We start from the raw sequence: 22,457 nt of genomic DNA on the forward strand, positions 1-22,457 counted from the left end.
CCTATGCCATCGGTGCTCTGTGATTAATAAGGGATTGCTTAAGATGGTATGTGAGTGGGAAGGTTGAGAATCACTGCTCTAGACCCAATTATTACAGAAATATTTTGCTTGAGAAAAATTATCATTGGTCCATTTCCTTTGGAGTTATGAAACCCTGCACATAACGAGTCAATCAGGTACAATTAAAACAGTGGTTTTCAAACTTTTTCTTTCCAATGTAACAAGATCAAACCAGCAACCACAAAGAAGGCATATCACACAGGGGTAAAGATGAACAATTACTTTATTAACAAATATTCACCTTCAAACTTTAATTCAAAATCCCTCCCTTTTATAACAATGCCCACTGGTTACTATGCAAATTTCTATAATGGTGTAAAACTAATAAATTCCCCAGCCTAAATATTACATATGTAATTAAAATCTAAGTTATATTTCCAACCAGCCCACAGAAAAACTTACACAAAATACACAAGACTCATAAAACTACGATATCAACTGAAGCAAATAAAATAAACAAAATTCAGTTTGTTTGGTAAACTGAAGCCAAAAGATCTTTGAGAGAGAGAGAGAGAGAGAGAGAGAGAGAGAGAGAGAGAGCACTAAATTCGAAGTTGTCTTCTTGTGTTGCTTGCAGAGAGAGGAACAATGGCTTAGTTCGGATCTTTCTGGCTGCCTTTGGAATGTTCATCCTTTTTGAAATCCCAACATTCTAAACTGTCTTCCAGACCATGACTCATGCTCTGGACCTACTTTCACTCCACTGCACTCCCAGTGGTGGTTTATCATCCAAGTCCAGAAATTTTTAGATCATTTTCTGCACATGCTCAGTCCGTCTCCCAGTTTCTCAGCAGTCCACCTTCACCTTGGCTCTCTAAGGCAAACTGTCACTTTTCAACACAAAACCACACAACACATAGGCCAATACACAACACAGAACTCTGAAATACCAATCACATACAACCTTAAGCAAACCCATATGAATCAGAGAACCTATGGCATAGGGATTACTTAAAGTGGTATGTGAAAGGAAAAAACGGTTGAGAACCACTGGGCTGGAGTATACTTAATCCCTTCCTATCATGTCACAATAATTTAAAAGGTGTTGTCAGATCACCTCTCGACATTTTAGGACTCACTCAAAATCTTTGCCCTCTGGTTTTTAATATTTGTACTGTGGAGAAAGAATCTCTACTGTCCACCCCACTGTCCCTTGCATCACTCTCTTCCATCTCATTTCCCTCTCCTTTAATGCTGTACAAAAACAAAATCAACAGCAAGTTTTCCTCCAAATCACAGAACATAATAAATTTGAACATTACAACTGTTTCATATTAGATATTTTTGGAAAAATTTTTAAACTTTATCAGTCATTTTTAAGGTCATATTATAACCATGGCCCTTAATTGCTCTATTTGGATTTTTTTAAGAGGAGGAAATACGGAGGGGGTTGTCACGTGATTTGGAAGACATGGGATCCCAACCCTCCCAGGAAAACAGAGAAAAAAAGTTAATTGAGGTAAAGCAAAGGAAAAACAGGAAGAAACATTGTAAAAATAATATATTTTCCTTTTAAGGTGTATCCAAATAAGAGAAAAACCATCGATGGACCATTTGGAAGTATCTCCAAGGAATTAGAAGAAAGGTCTCCATTGCAGAAGGAGCCTGAGCCTGAAGTTGTGACAAGGTCCTGACAGAAGGCTGAGATGGAGGTGATACTTGTAGGTGCGCCCCTCCTGAAGACTGGGAAAAATGGTGTTGGACAAGAAGGAAGTGTGTCACTGCGCATGCCTGAATCACCGGATGTGCACAGTTCATTTGATGAAGTATTAGCTTTGATAAAAGATTTAACAAAACAGAATTTCTTGCAAGAAATAGAAGAGATGAAGCAAGAAGGTGACAACAATGAAGGTACAGAAGAAAGAGGAGAAGCAAGAAGATATACTGGCATCTCAAGAGCAAGAGCAAGTTAAGTACGGGGTTATACGGGGAGAGTAAATTTAAAGAGATCCCACTTCAGGGGGTTGTAAAAGAGAAATGCTAGAACACATAATGGAAATGAAGGAAGAAATACAATATCTGAGGTCTGAAGTAAAACATATGAATACAAAGTTTATTTACCCAACAGCTGACATGAAAAAGATGCAAGATATGGGTAAAATAAATCATAAGGTTAAAAAAGTGGAAGCAAAGTTTGAAAATGTACAGGAGAGAGAGTGGGGAAATTGGAGAATGAAGTTATAGTGGGATGTTGAAAGGAAGAAATCCTTGGGGAAAAAAATGATAATGTGGAAAACTTTAGTAGAAGAAAAAAGTATTAAAATTGTTGGATTGAATGAGGAAGAAGAAAAACAAGATATGATAAAATTCCAAAAAGATCGATACCTCAAGCTCTGGGGGTAAAATAAATTTAAAAGTCCTATTGAAATTGAAAGAGCACATAGAGCCCTTAGGCCACGACCACAATCAAATGAGAAAACCTCACTTTATAGTAGTTAAATGTTTAAAATATCAAGATAAAAAAAAATCTTAGCCTAGAAGAGCAAGAACAAGAAAGAACCCACTCGAATACCATGGATCAAAGATCATCTTTTACCCTGATAAGTGCACAATTGTTGACCAGAATGGAGTTTAATTCAGTTAAAAAAATCCTTTGGGGAAAAAGGATACAAGTTTGTACTTCATTACCCAGCTATGTTGAAGATTTCATTACCTGATGGCAACAAGATTTTTTTTTTAAAAAACAGATTGTAAACAAGCAGCAGAATTGTGAAGACATTACCTATTAATGAATCGAGGGAATGAGATGTGTTTATTTCACTGATTGATGTAATTTAATTATTAAGGTTGACACATTGTTAAAAGATATGGATTCCTGGGAGGTTAGGAGTGTCAAGGACTGGAAGCCTTTGACCATATGCTTTTTTGTGGCAGATGCCGCATCCCGAACAATAGAGGGGGTGGTGCCAGATATTAAACAGCGTCAGTCTGGGGAATTCTTTCTTTCTTACTTATTATTAATTATATATAATCAATGGTGTGGTTAAATTTATTTTTTTCTTTTATATCTGGATTTCAAGAGAAGTTGGGAGCAACTCATATTTGAATTATTGGAGGATAGTTTGGATAAACGAATAATATATTGATATACATTAATTAATGAAAGAGGTAGTTTAATATATTAATTTAATTAATTGATAAGGAATATTAGAAATAAAGAGATTAATAGGAGACTACTTTGTAAAAGGAGTGCCTGTATTTATATTAAAAGTTAACTGAGAGACTTTTTTTTTTATATATATACATGACAAGAGTTCTTCTGGGGCAATCCTCACTTTCCTTTTTTATATATCTATTCTAATCTTTCTATTTACTTTTTTTCTTCTGGGGGCTTTTAGGGGAGAGCATTGTGGGAAATCAAAAACAATCTAGTGTATATATGATTAATATTGATGTATTTAAAACCTTGTAATTGACTACATTGTGGATGAAAACTTTAAAATAAAATATTTTTAAAAAATGAAATACTATTGACTTAACCTTAGAAGCAAATCCTTGCTTTTACCTCATTGATAGCTGGAGGAGAAATGTTGATGAAATGGAAAGACAGCACTCCACCTACTCATACTGAACTGTTATAGGAGGTCATGTCCTTCCTAAGTTTAGAAAAAATCAAATGTACTGTTAAAGATGTAAAGGTGAATTTTTACAAGACGTGGGGCCCATTCATCGAGTATTATGATAATTGAAAGAATTAGAATGGTTTTAAACAGTTTTTAAAAATTGTTTGGATGAGCATTGACGCCTTTTGTTTCTTATTAGATATGCAAGTTAACCTTGTTTAGAGGAAGGGTTTGATTAATATGGGGTGGCTTTTTTCTTCTTCTTTATTTTCTTGAGATATTTTGAAAAATGGGATTGATTGAGAAGTGTACACCATTTACATTATGTATGTTTCAGGCATTATTTGAAAAGTACAAATTATCCATCTTTTCTTACAGCTTAATGTGTGTGTATGTTTTCTTATTAAACTCAATAAAGATATTTTAAAAAGAAAGACAACTGTTACACATTGGATAGATAGGTGTAAATCATATTTGACAGCTGCTTGTTTGTATATTTTCCAATGTTTTATAATTTTGTATGTTATCTCTGTCCAAAATTAAGGCAGAGATTTTTGTCTGATACAAATCATTGAAAGGATACTTACAGCTTATTGAACATTTGGGTGACCTGTATAATCACCACCTGCTCACTTAATACAAGAGTCTTTTTAAATCAGGTCACTTTTATTGTATTGCTCTGTACAGTGCTAATGTTATAATAAAGTACGTTTATAAGGAATGTTCCATTGTGTTTTATATTGGACTCAGGGAATAAAAGCCAATTAAAGCACAAGCCTTATCTTTCTCTTTTAATTAGATTTCTTGATTCCAGAATAAAACCTACTAAAGTGTTCATTTGGCCCATTAAAGTACAAATACTAATTCTATTCTTATCCTCAGCAGCAGTTTGTAGGTTTTCACAAGGGATTATTAATTTCTTTTCATGCTATAAATTGCAAGATCAAATCTTCTGATAATATACAAACTGAAAATTTATGTTTATTATACATAGCAAACAGCAGCAGGCAATTTTGCTTCTCATTTTTGCAAAAATAAAAAATAAAAGACCAAAGACACCTTCCCTGAGAAGAGGAACATGGATAATTTGGATATAATGATGGACATTTATATGCTTGGTCACTTTAAGTTATGGTTTCAGAGCCACACATCATCCTGGTTGCTTTAAAAGCAAAGCAAAAATGGGGACCAAATAGATTTTTAATAGGAGATTCTAGAGGTTTAAAAAGGGCTCATAAAATCAATGAGGAGACTTACCATCCCATACGTAGCATCTTCTAGCTACTCCCGTCAGAACAGGGATACAGAAGAATTAGAGCCAAAAACACCAGGCTGAGGAACAGCTTCTCTCCATAGGCAGCGAGACTGATGAATTGCTAGAACAACTTCCTGACACTCCACTATTTGTTAATAATATTTATTTTAATACATGTACATATGTACTGCGTATGTGTCACCTGTCAGTATGCATTGTTTGTACATTTTTGCACTGTTCTGCACTGTGGACCAGAGAACACTGCTTTGTTGGATTATACTAGTACAATTGGATGACAAATAAACTTGAACTCCCAGATACACAGAAAAAAAAAGCAAAAGTTGTATTTTCCTTGTGACTCAGTGACTTTGGGAATCCATAATTACATTAATTTTATCTTAGTGATAATTGAATTGTTCCAAATTTGGTTATGGATTTTTGTAAAAAGGACCTATTAGTGTGTAATAATTGATACTTTATTTTTAAAATATAATAAAAGTTTATTGCAGTTGCCCAGTGATTAGGTTTGTTCAAAACATTGATCAATCCTCCTTCAGCAACTGACCACGAGATAGAGGAAGATGGACAGCAACTGGCACTGTGTTGAGATGGCTGACATTGGGCAAGTAGTTGACAATACCCAAGAAAGACCACCAGTATGTAGAAGCAAATAAGATTTGATGAAACATGCCATTGCAGGCTTCAACAGTTTGGGCTTCTTGCAACACCCAAGATGTTATTTATTTAACAGACAGATAGTTCTGCCTAACAGTCATTTTTCCTGTGTTCAAACCTGCTTGCAGACTTGAGATGACCTGTGTATCTTCAATTGTTATACAGTCCTTACAACTGTCAAATGAATATTATTTGATGGTCTAGATTTTGGGTTAGTAATAACAGTGAGACAAATATGAAGGAAAAAATGTGTAGCAGAATCCAGTGTCCAAAGAAAATATCATAGTTGATCTTCAAGAGGTTCTACTCCATTCCAAGCTTCACTATAACAGTATCTCACCATGGAAGTCTGCACTGAAATAAATGAAGTTGTGGTCACTGACCCAGTATGTACCAATTCAATATGCCAGAAAAAGGACTGTTCAATTCTTTTTCTAGACCTGATCTTGAAAATTGAAAACTCCAATTGCACCAACTAAATTCCCTAGCAATTTCTATGTCAATGAAGTCTTATTCCTTCAAATTTTGATCAGTTGGAATAATTGTATTAATACTCCAAGTTCTTTAAGTTTTTATCTTAACTCATGTGACCATCTGAACTCCATTTATCTTCTTTTCATGGTCTTTTTTTTTTACCTCATCTCCTTTTGAGACTTAAGAAATTAAAACAAAACATTTTGTAAATTCAAACTAGATTTCACACTCAAGCTAAATATTATGGTTTAGATCAGTGGTTCTCAACCTTTTTATTTCCATTCCCATACCACTTTAAGCAATCCCTATTCCATCGGTGCTCAGATTAGTAAGGGATTGCTTAAGGTGGTATGGGAGTGGGAAGGGAAGGTTGAGAATCACTGCCCTCGATGCAACTGTTACTGAAATATTTTGCTTGAGAAAAATTGTCATTAGCCTATTTCCTTTGGAGTTATGAATCCATGCACATAACAAGTCAATTAGGTACAATTAAAACAATGGTTTTCAAACTTTTTCTTTCCACTCCCATAGCCTTACTAATCACAGAGCACCTATGACATAGGGAATAATTAAAGTGGTATGGGAGTGGAAAGAAAAAGGTCAAGAACCACTGGTTTAGATTTATCATGGACAAAACAAAGAAACCAACAGAGAATTCATCAAGAAAATCTGCGGATACGGGGGATGTAGTGTAATAGACAAAACCGGAAGTATATAGTGTACATTACATTTTTCTATAATTATGTGACAATAAAATGAATTTTGATCTTGTCCTTAAAAAAATCCTTCCTCTACTGAGCAATTTTCTATTGAAACTTGCCTTCAAATATTCCTTTTACTGAAGCTTTAGCCAAAGTAATTGCCCAAGTGCCAAAAGTAATTTCTTCTAATTTACAGGCAGCACGTATATTTTCCCTTCCATCAACCAGTGACGTGTTCACTAGCTGCTGGCATGGTATTCAAGAAGCAATTGTGAAGTTCATATGAAGAGGGAGCATTAGAGATAATGCCCTTCAACATTTTTCCTGACTTCCCAAGAATACATAATTAGTCTTTAGGCAGCCGTCCCACAATGCCACAGTTGCATTCATAAATTCAACAAGAATGAAATGCACATAAATATATCAAAGGCACAACCCCATTACATCTATCAATATATTTATTTATTTAAGTCCCACTAGTACAAAAACACACCTTACAAAGGGAAGCAGAGTCCATACTTCCACTGTATGACCTTTTATGAGAATGGGATAAGGGTTAGGTTAAACAGGAGGGACAAGGTACGGAAGTTCTGGAATGAGGTAACAATTAGCATCAAAAAGTTGAGACACCCTTTTGTTTCATTTATAACTGTTCTAATAAGATATCTCTAAAATTTCTCAACATACAGGATACATCCACCACTTACAGAGCACCAACACAGGAATTCTGTAAAATCCCAAAGTAGGTGCTGCAAACAGGAACACAGTTTGCAAATAGCAAAATGTTAAACCATTTCATCCCATGTTGTTCCTCATGGTAAATCCTGGTACAATTGACAATTTTACAGCGAAGAGATTTTGGGGCAAGAAATGTATCCCTAGGCATGAACATTTAGCTCATTATTTACAGGTGGAATCTTTTATAGTTAATAGGCTACACTTTTGTATCGCACAATGTTTTTTAGTCATACATATAGAGTACAATCATAAAAATTGAACCATCATCCTTGTTGCTTGAAGGGTATAGGGGAGGAAATTAGAGAGCATACAAAGAAATACAGCTGTAGGTAACACCAATCTTGACATCACTTGCGCAGCATATGGGAGAGCAGGGCCTACTTCTTAAAGAGGAGGAAACTTATATGGTCTGAACACCTCTGAGATCCTGGCCAAATTTTTTGCAGATTCCCACCTTCACACTGACTTCTAACCACCACCTCCACTCCATAGGTTGTTCAACAGCACCCATACTTGTCCATTCTGCTGTTACTCCATCTAGCCAATGCTCGAGACTGCAGCTTCAATTGTCTCTCTATCACCTCCCCACCATTGCTTTCTTTGTATCCTATGTACCTTAGATCAAGATGCTTTCAAATTGTCTGGGAATGGTAAAACAACAAGAGGAAAGCCCTTAATATACATCTCTGCAGAAGGCTTTGGGTCTTTGAGGTTACAGAATTTGCAATACTAGCTGAGCACTCGGCTCTTCCCATTTTAACATGTTCTCTCTGAGATTAAAAAAAGAATTCTTGGGAACTTAATTTTCCAGCCAATAGATTTTTAAAATAAATAAGATTCAATCTACACTGTTCAAATATATGTACAGAAGAGAATACTTTAACAAAAGCATTTCTGTATTTACCATATACTTGTTGCATGGACAAGAGAAAGCTCTGGCCTCCTCTCCATTGGTCATTTGATGTGATTAGAGGCAGCTGTGTTCCCCATTAAAAAAACTACTATTTTATAAGCAGGACATGGCACAGTCATCAGGGGCCTTAGTGTGTAGACGGGAGGAAGGAAACAAGGGGAAATGATGATGACCCTTTTTCTTAAAGATGGTAACAGGCCCATGAGTGTGTGCTGCCAAAATACACCAATTAACATACAAATCTCGTATTTTTTTGGGGGATGTAGGGAAGAAACCAGAACACCTGGAAGAAACACATTCAGACCTGGAGAGAATGTGTCAAATTCAAACCTGTATTGCTGGTGCTCTAATAGTATTGCACGAAGCTGTTTGGACAGACGATTCCGAAGACATAGTCATTTTTGTTAATTATCAGAGCCAGAGAGACAATGTGGAAAATGACCTCTTGACACTTGATTATTGTTGAGTTCCACATAGCTCAGGCTTCCACTTTTATTCTCAAATCCTACTGGACCCCTACTTTCCCCATTTTCTGTTTTGTTGTCCTTCAGTAAACCCTATTATTCACCCACTTATTCACTTTCTAATAATTGATAGCTCTGTTTATCTCTCCATAAAATTTTGGCCTATCAATGGAGTATTTCCAGTATCTTTTTTGTTTTTATGTCAAATTTTATGGATCTGTGATATTTTGGTTTTGTGTCCCATTGATCGAGTTCAGTTGATGAAAAATAGCATAATAGTCACAAAGAATACTGCTCATGTTCATTAAATTTAATGCATATTCATTTTCTGACCATTGGTGTAATTCAAGAAAACTATTCTCATTTCAATCCAAACTATTGGAGAGAACAGAGAATGTATTGGAGAACCTCCCTCAAAGAACAGCTGTGAGGGTTGCAATGCAGAATCGTCTGCACCTGTTGCTTCTGGTGCGCAAAGCAGATGAACTTTCCACTGCATGCAAATTGATACTAGTCTAATACACAGCTGGAGGGAATTATACAGCTGATTGGCTGAATGTCATCAAAGGGGATAAGCAGAACAAGTGGAAACTGAAATATGCTCATTCAACCTAAAATCAACCAATGTCTCTGAAATTTCTTGTGCAATATATGGTCAAAATTCTTGTGGGACCAAAGTCTGATTTACATAAAGGTATCGTAATAACACAATGTGGGGAAAGAAGTGGAGTCCATTATCTCCAGATGTTGGAATGGAGTAGGTGATGAGGAATACGTCTAACACACATGGATAAGATGCCAGCCTACCTTTCAGAGGGAGGAGGACTGATGGTGATCATTGCCGAGACGTGGGCATATCAGAAATCCCCCATAAATCATAAATTACAAATTCATATTCAGAGTCCTTTCTGCTTATGTTTGTAAATGAAGAGAAGATATCAGGTGCTGTGCTCAGCTTCAGAACTGTACAGTGAACTGATACTGCACGGGAACTTCTTGCAAGATCTTCCAAACAGATTTTACAGAGTAGACCATTTAGTCCCTCTGGCCTTTCAATTAGGTCATGTCTCATCTGAGATTTATAGGCATTAACACACCTTGTATGAATTTTAGATTTCAAACTGTCAGTTGTCACTTGCAGATTAGAATTACAAAATTCTAGCCCACAAGTTGTACAATTTTTTTCTCAATGACTCCCAATAGGCCTAGCTCTTTCTTGACAATGCCCTCTGGCTCTAAACATCTCACCAGCAAAATTAGTTTCTCTCCACCTGCCAATTTGTTCCCATTAACATCTCCAACATTTTCGTCACACCTCCAATAACCTTTTGTATGTCATAAAATACTTTGTGTAATTCTATTTTGTAATTATACACTGGAGTCTAGGATTCTTTTTTATTACATCGACATTGTGCATCCTGGAAGGTGAGCACATCCTTGCTAAGGTGTAAGTGACTGACATTTCACACAGTCAGTAGTAAAGACACTATTCCTTTCCCCACATATCTTTCATCTCTACTGTATTTGTTCCTGGGATGAGGTGTTCCACTCCAGAACATCTGACATGACCTTTTGCCTCAAAAATATATGGCTACCCCCCAACCATGTCAATAAAGCTGATAACCTCATCACCCATATCTCACACACTTTCATTCTCAGCAGGTCTCACAGCATCCATAGGAGGTAAGGATATATAATCAACGTTTCGGGCCTGAGTCCTTCTTCAAAGTGTGAGTAGAAATAAGGAAGGTGCATGAATTAAAAGGCTGGGGAGAATGGAAGAGAGAGCAGGGAAAGGAGCACAGACCAACAGACAAAGGGTGAGAATAGGCCCTTTCATGCCAGGCCTCCACCTGGAGGCCAGCTACAAGCATGGAGGGCAAACATAAAACTTACCTTTCATGGAGCAGTCCTAAAAGGCTGGTCCTGCACTGTATTCATGTTGAGCGGTGCCTCATAGCACCCTCCAGAGCCAATGGAAGCAGGATGACTGGTACTGTAGCACCACCCATCATAAATGCACAGCAGAACAACAGCCGTCTTCCCTACCAATAATCCCCCATGCAGCTAGAACCACTCTGTTTTTCCCAGAACAGATCCAGCTGCATGCGGTAGGGAAGATGGCCATTGCTCTGCTGCTTTTGAGCCGCTGATGAGCAGCTCGAAAGGCTGAAGCAGCCCAGTGAGATGCAGAGCAGCTGTGGGGCTGGTGCAGCCTGCACTGGCTGCCCATGGCCTGACAGATCCCACCAGCTGCCCCTGTCCTGAGAGCTTCCACCAGCCGCCCCTGTCCACCCTGCCTTGAGGGGTAATGGAGGGAGAGGAGTGAGTGTGGAGATGGGTCACAGGCTGATGGCATCATCAGCCTGCTCCTAACTAGCCATATTTCAGTGGCTGCACGTTCATTTGGGGCAGTGGTCCACCGATTATCCTTCCCCGACAGGCATCACAGTCAGTGCCTCACAGCCAGCCACTATGTATTCCTGACGTAAGGGCGGAGAATCTCTGCCTTTACAGTCGGACTTCTTCGTTGCTTGAAAGGGCCAAATGATGAGCTCATTGACTTTATCCACTTTGCTGCAAACATGCAACCCCCAACCTCAAATTCACTTTGTCCATTTTTAGCAATGTTCTCCCTTTTCTCAATCTCTGAATCTCTATGTCAGGAGCCAAACTCCCAGCAAACCCACCAATTCCCACAGCTACCTCGAAGACTCGTCTTCCCACCCTATTCACTGGAAGGATTCCATTCCTTTCTCGCAATTCCTCCATCTCCATCACACCTGCTCTCAGGATGAGGTCTTCCATGCAGTATCATCCTTCAAAAAAATGTGGCTTCCAATCTACCAACTCAGCCCTCACCTGCATCTCTTCTATTATCCACAAATATGCCCTGGCCTCCTCCGGCCCCATGTACAACAAGGACTCACTTACCACCTAACATATCATCTGCTACCATTTTCATCACTTACTACATCATCCCTCTACCAGACACATCTTCCACTCTCCTCCCTTCTCCACTTTCCCATAGGGACTGCTCCCTCCATGACTCTCTTGTCCACTCGTCCCTTCCCACCACTTGCCCCACTGCCACCTACCACAGTGACTATGTGAAGTGCTACACTTGCACCCATACCTCCCTCCTCACCACAACGTGGGCTCCTAAACAGACTTTCTAAGTGAAGGATCACATTTTGAGAATCTGCAGGGGTCATCTACTACACCTGGTGCTCCTAATGAGATCTCCTCTTCATCAGAGAGGCTGGACGCAGACTGGGTGATCACTTCATTGAGCTCCTCAGCTCTTTCTGGCACAATAGAGGGGAATCTCCCATTTTAATTCCCTGCTCCATTCCCATGCCAGCATGACTGTCATGGTTTCATGCACTGTCAGACTGAGACAACTCTCAAATTGGAGGGAAAACACCTCACATTCCGTCTGGACACCTTCCAACCAGATGGCATTAATATCGACCTCTGGATTCTGTTAGCCACCAGCCATTTTATCCTTTCCTCTAGCTCTGTCTCTCTCTCTTCCCTTTTCCCTCTGTCTCCTTTCCTCCAGCACAGCATTCACAGAGCCAACCCCTCCCCCAATTAATTCTCACCTTTCCTCTCCTGTCCTCCCATCCATGACTAATTTTGTCTGTTGGTCTGTGCTTCTCCTCCTTCCCTTTCTTTCTTTCTCCTCAGCCTTTTAATTCAGGCACCTGCCTACTTTTTACTCGTACCTTGGAAAGGACTCTGGCCCCAGAGTATCGGTAACACATCCTTACCACCTATGAACGCTGCAAGACTGGCTGAGTTCCTCCAGCATTTCTGTATTTTTACTACAATCACAGCAAACTTTTGTGTCTCACTTCATTCTCATCCCACATCAACCCAAATAGATTAAGGACAGAGAGTCATGGTTCCCACTTTTCACCTTTCTCGGTTTCCCATCCAGCACACCCTTCTTTGACATTTTCACCATCTAACATGTGACCGCAACGCCAGCTATATTTCCTCTACCCTTTTCTTTCTGCCTTTTTTCAGGGATCTCTCTCTCTCTCTCTCTCTCTCTCTCTCTCTCTCTCTCTCTGTGACTCCCTTGTCTATTTGTCTCTTCCCACCCATCCTTTTACCCCTCCCTATGCACCTTCAACTACAACCACAGTTGATGCAATCTCATCTAACCTAGTTTACTGGATGTAGTGCACTCAGTGTGGCTTCCCCTATACTGGTGACTCCAAATGCAGAGTGGATGTTCACTTTGTTGAGAGGCTCTTTTCTGATAACAGGAGATGGCTGTATCCTCAGTTAACGGCCATTTCAATTCCTTTGGCCATTCCCACATCCACCTGCCAACCCTCAGACCTATCATGGATGAGGTGTGGCCGAACATCAACTTGCAGAACAACATATCATATTCTACCTCGGGAGCCCAAAACCCAAAGGTATGAACATTTTTTTTTGGTTTTAGGTAACCCTCACTCCCAACCAGTTCCACTTTCTGTTTGTTCCTCACCTGCTCTTGTACTCAATCCCACCCCACCTCCCCACAATGCCTGCTGCCTTCTCCTTTATCTGTTATTGCACCTCTCCTTTCTTTTATCCCGCATCCTGTTGCATCTTGGGCTTTCCCCCACACCTTCTTTTATGTTTAATAGCTCCCCTTGTCATCGAAGCTTTGCATCAATCCTGTTCAATTAGATCTTAAATATACTAGAATTGAAATCATGCTCCTGCAATACAAAGTGTGGGTCAGACTTGAAGCAGGGTGGGAAAACAATGAGAATGCGGAGGAAATCAGCATGTCAGGGAGCATTACCAGAGAGAAATGGCCAGTCATTGTTTCATGTTGGGGCCATTTTATGAGGCTAAGATGAATACATGAGATATTAAGCACAAAAGAGTAGATGAAATTGTGTAAAATGTATTCTGTCCCAATCTGTGCAATAAATGTGCAAAAATACATTGCATATCATTTTAAAATCTAAATAACATCCTGCTTATTTCATATTTTCATAAAATTGAGAAAGAACATACCCTGATTCAATAGGGGGACAGGAAAATCTGCTTCAAAGGCAGGGACCAGGAAAATTACATTATCAGCAGGTGTAAGATTGGATAAGTAACTTTTCTTCCACTTACCTCCTCATGATCTCAATTATTAGATTATTAAATCATTGAACAAGCCATAAATCCTCTGCAGATATTATTAAAAACAACATACTCTAAAATTAGATCAACTCTCTATTCACGCCTCTCACTGTTTTTCGCTTCAGGTTTAATTGAAAGAACACCTACTTTGTACTAGCAGAAATCTAATCAGCCTTTGTTTCCACCTCATCCAATCTTGATTAGATCTTTTTGACAATGTCCAATTTGTTCTTCTCCAACAAAAATTCCAGTTGAAAAACACCAAATCATATGCCATCCAATAGGACTGACGCTTCCTAAAGTTTACATCTGACACATTTTGTCCTTCCCAACCTCCATTCACACTTCTTTGTGATGCACCTTTGAATTATTTTCCATATTAAAAAAAAACTGTTAAACAAACGGAAAGTAGTTTTTTAAAAAAGTATGGGTTTTTCCTTTACACAATACACTGGAAAATTCAACTTATGTGGCAATATTTAAAAATATAGAATAGGGCATTATTGCTTCAGTAAACTGTTAAGTATACCTGAGATATAAATTTATTAAAACACATTTTACCTTTTTTTGTAATCGAAAGAAGTAGTTAATACCTTCTGTGACAATCTGCAAGTTGTTAATCAGATATATGCTGGTTTTCTTTGGCTTGGCTTCGCGGACGAAGATTTATGGAGGGGGTAAAAAGTCCACGTCAGCTGCAGGCTCGTTTGTGGCTGACAAGTCCGATGCGGGACAGGCAGACACGATTGCAGCGGTTGCAAGGGAAAATTGGTTGGTTGGGGTTGGGTGTTGGGTTTTTCCTCCTTTGCCTTTTGTCAGTGAGGTGGGCTCTGCGGTCTTCTTCAAAGGAGGTTGCTGCCCGCCAAACTGTGAGGTTTGCTGGTACATTTCCAGAAAGGGACATTTGTTAATCTCAATTTGGCCCTTTTGGGATTCAAGAGCAAACTTCTTTTGAGGAAAGGAAAGCTGAGAAACAATTCAAACAGCATATCCAAGTAGGTTGTTTAAGAGAATCATTGCTGGAGGACTGGATTGAAACAATTTGCCTGCCTCCTTTATGTCAAATGGACCAGTGAATTAAGGAAGTAAATATTGCCAGTAAAAACAATTCAAAACTTGGAAAGAAATTCAGAAATAGAAGTACTCTTACAACACACTCAGAAATCCGTTATTGATTCCACTTGATTAAATACTGTTGATGCTGCTTGTGTGCAGTCGAAATTAATTCCTCACAATAGTCGTTCATGTTTTGATTATGAGATATCTTAAGAAATAAATTCAATAAACCCAAATAGACTTGCTCAGTTGGAACTAAAAAACATTTGTTGGAACAATGCGACATTTTTTTAATGTAATAACAAATGTGAATTGTTTTCCAACCTCACAATGATAGAGCTAAAACAAACTAATCTTGCAAAGAAATCTGTCCTGGAAAACAATAATCTTAGGAAAAGCACTCAGAAAATGTTGCCAGATTTTTCCTGACACATATGCAGTACTATTGTTCAGTCAAGCATCCACTATGTAAAAAATGCCTGAAGTCCTCCAGACCGATAGATTTCTTCATCATGCAGTATCTAAATGAAGCCGTTATGCCCCCTCGCTATTTTTTGTTGACATATAGCTCTTCACTGCAATTTTAAGAGATTTTCATTTCAATATGTATTCCATGCTTGAGGCAACATTAATGCTTGCAGATTAGTGTGTACTAATATCAGTGATCTTAGCTTTAAAATGACAATATCCTCTGGAATATTGCAGAGACAGAACACTTCATGATTGGCGAGAAGAACAAGATTAATTCTTCGTCAGAAGAATGCAGTTTCATTCGGAGTTAATGGCTTTCAAAAGAATACTACAGTATTAACATAATTGTACATTTTCTTAAAATACTAAGTACACAAGAAGGAAAACAACCCATTGCCTATCCGAAATTAAAGTGCATCAAGTGATAATATGTTCACTGCATGGAGCGTTACGCAGCATGAAGATTTTGACATGTGAATGTCATGAGATGTCTGACTGAGCAATGACATCTAATGCTAATTGTGAAAGGTAAATAAATAGTAATTCAGCTAAGTTTTTTTTGTCAATACTGCACAAGACATAATACCTTGATGGTAATTGGGGAAACCTGGAAGAGCATTATTCGTAACTGTGGATCTCATGCCAGAGGACGAATCTGTTCTTTTTTTGAAAAATTGGTTGCAAATAGGTACAGAAATTCTCAATTGCCATTTTTAATAAATAGAGGAATCAGAATTATCAGTTATCCAAATGTACTTTTGTCCCCGTATTATAAGTGCTGGAGAGTAACCTTTGGTGTGCTTTGAACTATATTTTATTTTAATCAATCAGACAAAAAAGACTATGATTAACTTTGAGTCTGTATGATTCTTTCTTTCTGTGCCTGATGGGTGGATTAAAAACAGAAAACGCATGAAAATGAACAAATGGCAGGTATCAAATGAATTGCTACACTTTTACCAAATGTTTAAGAAACAGGCAAAAATATATTAGCCTTGGCTGTCAATTGTCTTAGTCTAGTGCATGGGGTGGGTGGGGCTTCATTGAACTCAGATTCAACCAGAAAAGATATACAAAAAGAAACATTGAATACCAAAATGTTAACTCTTCTTAGATAATTACCAACTTTTTTGATAACATTTTTATACATATGATTAGTTACTGGGGAGAGCCTTTTGATTTTAAAAAATCATTAATAGCCTTTAAAAGCTAAGACTAGTAATTCCATCATTAGCTCTCCTACTTTATCTCATTACTGTTTAGAGAGCAGTATTTGATTTTACAACAGATTTGTGGTTCCAGTCTCCCAAACTTGACATTCAGAACTATAATTCTGAACCCAAAAAGCTCTTTGACTTCTCCATTGAAACTTAACAGTAGCTCAACCAACTGATAGATTTGACATATAAACTGTTTTAAAATGACCACTAACACTTGTAACAACAGTTACAAAATGTGTTATATTTATTATAACATTAGTAATTGCTTTAAAATTCTTTGCATTCTAGCATGAGTGAAAAATAAGTATCTACAAAATGCAAAACACTCACAGCTCACTGATCAAATACATCACCAAAGTATTATGTAAAAATACATAAACATAATAAAATGTATTCCATAACTTTTACTGTGTGCTGAATAATTTTTTTTTCCTCACAGGCAATGACTTGCATTCAACATTGTGTTGATCAGAGCCCTGTGTAAGTACCTCTGTGGTGAAAGGCACTTGCATAGATGTATGGACTGCCCAGTCCAAACCTCCCCGACCTGTGGCCATTTTGGTGTACCTTTGTGGTGGTGCACACCAATGATTCTCATGAAATCTTGGAATATCTCTGATATGAATTGAGGTCCATTGTCTGAATGCAGAGTCACTGGAAAGCCATGACTGACAAAGATCTCCCTCAGTGCTGCGTTAGTCTTTTCTGCTGTTGTTGATTTCATTATGACATACTTATAATATCTGCTGTAATAGTCGACAACCACCATACTCGACTCTCCAGTTGGGAATGGGCCCAAGAGGTCCACAGCAATATCCTCCCATGGCCCTGCTGGTAGCAGTGTGCTTCATATCGGTTCAGATGGGTTAGGTCTGCTTGTCACCTGATCTCACATATTTATCCACATCTTTTTCCATTCCTGGCCACCAAACGTTTGTATGGAGGTTTTGTCTTGTCCCATCAACTCCTAAATGTCCCTCGTGAGCCAGTGCTACCATCCTCCCTCTCAATTTCTGTGGAATAACAAATCTGTTTCCCCTGAAAACACATCTTCCAATTGTACACAGTTCATCTCTGATGGCCACAGATTTTGTTTTGACAGCTGTTCCAATCACCGCTATTGATCCGATCCCTAATGTCCATCAGTTCTAAGTCCATACATGATTCCTTCTCGATCTCCCTGGTTTGTACTGCTCGTGGTGTAGCATTCACTGTAACGAATCTCATGAACGATTCAGCTTCCATCTCAAGTGATGAGTGCTTTACCCCATCTTCTTTTAGCAACCTAGATAATGAATCAACAATATTGTTGTCCCCTGTTATGTAACTCACCCTGCAGTGATATTGTTGTAATCTCAGGATCTATCTTTCAATTCTAGCACATGGCTTCAATCTTGAAGAATAAATTGCTTCCAATGGTCTGTGATCAGTTAAGACCTGAAACTCTATGCCATATAGATAAGCTTGGAAATGTTTGCAGGCCCATTCGAGACCTAGAGCCTCCTTTTCTGTCTGTGAATAACATCTTTCAACATCATTAAGTGACTTGCTCACTTATGCAATCACCCTCCATTGTTCTCCTTGCTTCTGAACTAGGACTGCTCCTAGTCTCACTGGGCTAGCATCAACTATGAATCGTGTCTGAGCCTTTGGATCAAAGTATCCCAATGTATGTGCACTCATCAGGCTTCTTTTCAATTTCTGAAATGCCTTCCTTTGGTCAGGTCCAAACACAAAGTGAGCATTTTTCCTTGTTGGCCTCCTCAGTGGTTCTGCAATAGTTGCTAGATTTAGTATGAACCTGGCACAAAAGTTCACTAGGCCCAGAAAGCTCCTCCCTTCTGTTACATTTCTTGGTTCTCGAACCTCTAAAACTGCCTTGATTTTATCTTCAGTTGGATTGATACCTTCACTAGTCAGCTTGTGACCCATGAACACCATCTCGGATACATCCAGCAAACATTTGTCTGCATTCACTCTCAATCCAGCATCTCTCAACTGGATTAATGTCTAAGTCTTTCATCATGTTCCTCACGTGTGACACCGTGGACAATGATATCATCTGAGATGTTAGCTGGGCCGGGAACTCCTTGGATCACTTTGTGGATTTCACGTTGATAGATCTCTGGAGCAGTGTTTACACCAAATAGTAACCTCTTGTATCTAAACAATCCACAATGTGTGAACACATGTAATGATTTTTCTTGACTCTGGCTCTAGTTCTAGCTGGTGGAAACCCCATTTCAAATCCAACTTTGAGAAGACTTTACTTGTTGATAGTTCCTGTAGGACTTCATCCACTGTAGGAATGGGATGCCTTTCCCTCACTACTGCTTTGTTTTCTATCCTCATATCAATACATAGTCTGATCTCTCCATTGTGTTTTGGAACTACAACGACTGGGCTGACCTAAGGTGTTGGTTCCTCCACTGGTTCAATTATGTCTTGTTGAATAAGTTCATGTATTTTTGCTTCTACTTTCTCCCTTAGCCCAAATGGTGTCCTTCTCATGGGTTGTGCTACTGACCTGACCTCTGGATCTATTTTCAATTTGATCTGCCTGTTCCTTAATTTTCCAAATCCTTCAAAAACTGACCGGAATTCCTCCTTCAGATCAATATAGGATTGCACTGAGTTCACATTCAGACCTATATGTAATAGACCCATTGCATGCGCCATCTCCCTACTCAGTAGAGGTTCCCCTCATTCCTCTATGACAACAAACTCTGCCATTGCGATAGGTGGTGTAAGATTACTCTGGGCATCTACCTGCACCTCTGCTGTAAAGCATCTAATTGTTTGAAGTGGCTTCGATGAGGTGTATGAAAACAACTTTTTCTCACATCTTCTGGTTATACATTTTATCTTTTTCTTTTTCAGTTCCTCCCAAAATATTCTGTCTATGATGTTGGTATCACTCTCACTGTCCATCATGATGTCAACCTTCACACCTTTGCATTTGCATGTTTATTGTTAACGGGGAAAGCATATCTTATTTTCATTTGTTTTTCCTGATCATCATCACCTTTACATTTACATTCACATGGATCCTTTTCAATGTGACGTACATTTTGTTCGCCCCTCAGCCTACATCTGCCTCTCATCCCTCTTGTATGTCCAGGTTCACCTCTTGCCTGGGGTGGGGCTCTGCATTTTTTAGCAAAATGGCCCTTTCTACCACAGCTTCTGCACATTTTACCCTTGGCCGGACAGCACAAATCCTTGCAAAAATGTCCGATATTGCCACATCGGTAACATTCACAACATTCCGAATAATGAGTGTGTTTACCATGTTCCTGTCGTTTGCCTGTGGTGGTAAATATCTTATGAACTTTGCCGGAAACTGCGCCATCACGTCAAGCTGGGGGAAAATCCAATTTCATAGTCCGAAACTGAGTTTCTACTGCTTCAAACGTTGCTGCTATTGTCAATGCTTCTGCCAGTGTGAGTGTTTCTCTGTTCTCCAACAACTTGCGTCTCAAGTGGTTTGATGTACAACTTTGAACTACCTGATATCAAATCTGGTTTTCCAAATCTGCTCCATAATTGCAACCTTCGCCACCTTCCTGAGTCGTGTGACCAATTGATCAATGGTTTCCATGTCCCTCTGATCTGTTGAAAGACATGGCGTTGGAATGTGGCATTTGATTCCACAACAAAATACTTTTTCAAGGAGTCAACAGCCCTGTTATAATCAGTTTTGTTCCCTGTGTTGGCCAGTGTATTGAAAATCTCCCGCAGTGCAGCTCCAGCAGTATATAAGAGTAGAGCCCTCCTCCGTGTGAGCTCTACTGGCGTTGCCCCGTCGACAAACAGCCCCAAGCTGTCAGCCAATTAATCAAATTCCTCGAACCAAGCCACCCAGTGAGCACTAACTATGCTTGCTTCTCCGATCGGGTCAAATGGAGACAAACCTTTAATTCCTGTGGCTTCGATTCCTGCAAATGCCATATTTTCTCTCGTGTAGCACAATTATAAGAATCTCAGTTAACCTTCGTCGCCAGTGTCGAATCCTGAGTTCAAATAAAGTCAACACTCTGAGGTGGAGTTCAAATATATTCAGTCTTTATTCCACCATTACAGTCTCTTACTCCTGCTCCTGATTCTACACATGACTTCCTCATGGTTCTGTGCAACATGCAAGCCATTACAAATGATATATCCAATCTATGTAATCTTGCAAGGCATTATAGTCGATAACTGAACTAATATTTATTACTACTACACTACACCGGGTGCTTGGAAGTGATGAACTCCCTCGATACCATGTATAAACCTCCCATGAACATGTGCCTCTCAAAGCCTGCCGGCACCACAGCACCCCTCTATGACTTACCCCCCTCCTTCTCGGTCCCTGCCACATGTGATTGCCAGGTGACACCATTGCCCTGCAGCTACTTCCAATCTCCCCAACCTCGGCGGCCCAACTTCTGGCCTCACTGGCAACAATTACCACGTGCACGCCATGTGCCTGGATCAGCCCTCAACCTCGCCAACACCGCCTCACAAAGACTACGACGACGTCACTTCCAGTTCATGGAATGATCTCACTTCTGCCACCCGTGATGACGTCACCCTCACCGACGATGGACGGCATGATGTCACTTCCCCCTGGCGTGACCAGCGCAGCCGGGGAAGAAAGCCAGCCATGCCTTGCACTCCCAAACGGCGCAGAACACCATCGCCACCCGGGACCTCCCAGGCCTACAATGAAGATTGTACCAACAACGATGACGTCAAGGTCAACAAGGGCACTGACCAGGCCACCCTACCGATGCACACCATACCTCACGATGCCACTGATCACCACCCACCGCACCACATGCCTACGGAGAGCACCACTGGCCAACACTCACCTCTCGCAATACCTGTAGAGAATGTCAACATCTACGACTCGCCTCCACCATCGGGGAATGACGTCTTGGACCCCAAGATGTTCCTAGCAGCAACCACCCTGACCAGGGACATCCCCCACAGCCTCAGGTGCTCCATGATGGACGTCGAAATCAATAGGCAGGTAACAAAGTGCCTGATCGACAGTGACAGCACCGAGAGCTTCATTCACCCGAGCATGGCCCACTCCCTAAAGCTCAAAATCCATCCTACCACCTTCTCCATCGTCTTTACTACCCAGGACCAGATTATCAATACCTTCGGCCACTGCTCGGCCGATCTGGGGGGCAGGGAGATATACAGTGGGTTCAGGCTCCTGGTCATGCCCAAACTCTATGCCCCGGACCTCCTGGGTTTAGACTTTCAATGCCACCTACAGAGCATCACCCTCACCTTCGGGGGGCCCTTACCCCCATTCACACTCCACAGCATGCCTTCCAACCAGCCCCGGCCAACTTGTGGCCTCTCCACTCTGTGCATCGCCACCCCTCATTCTCTTCTCACACCTCACACCAGACTGCAAGCCAATAGTCGCCAGAAGTAGGCACTATTGCGCCGCGGTCAGAGACATCATCAGGACAGAGGTGTGGAGGCTTCTGGCAGAAGGTGTCATAGAGCCCATCAACAGCCCATGGAGAGCCCAAGTCCTGGTGGTCAAAGGGGACAGCAAGCTGAGGATGGTCAAGGACTACAGCCAGACCATCAACCAGTACACCCAGCTGGACGCCTACTCCTTACCGAGGATAGCCAACAATGTCAACAAGATAGCCCGCTACCAGGTCTTCTCCACGATTCATTTGAAGTCGGCCTATCGCCAACTCCCCATCCACCT

General features: G+C 39.9%; 1 protein-coding gene across 17 annotated transcripts in view; it reads right to left on the reverse strand.

The window, feature by feature from the left end:
• Positions 1 to 22,457, reverse strand: part of nrxn1a (neurexin 1a) — a 1,705,359-nt gene that overhangs the window by 654,889 nt on the left and 1,028,013 nt on the right. The gene's annotated exons all lie outside the window — the stretch shown is intronic.

This window comes from Narcine bancroftii, chromosome 4 (assembly GCF_036971445.1).
Source record: "Narcine bancroftii isolate sNarBan1 chromosome 4, sNarBan1.hap1, whole genome shotgun sequence".
NCBI lineage: Eukaryota > Metazoa > Chordata > Chondrichthyes > Torpediniformes > Narcinidae > Narcine > Narcine bancroftii.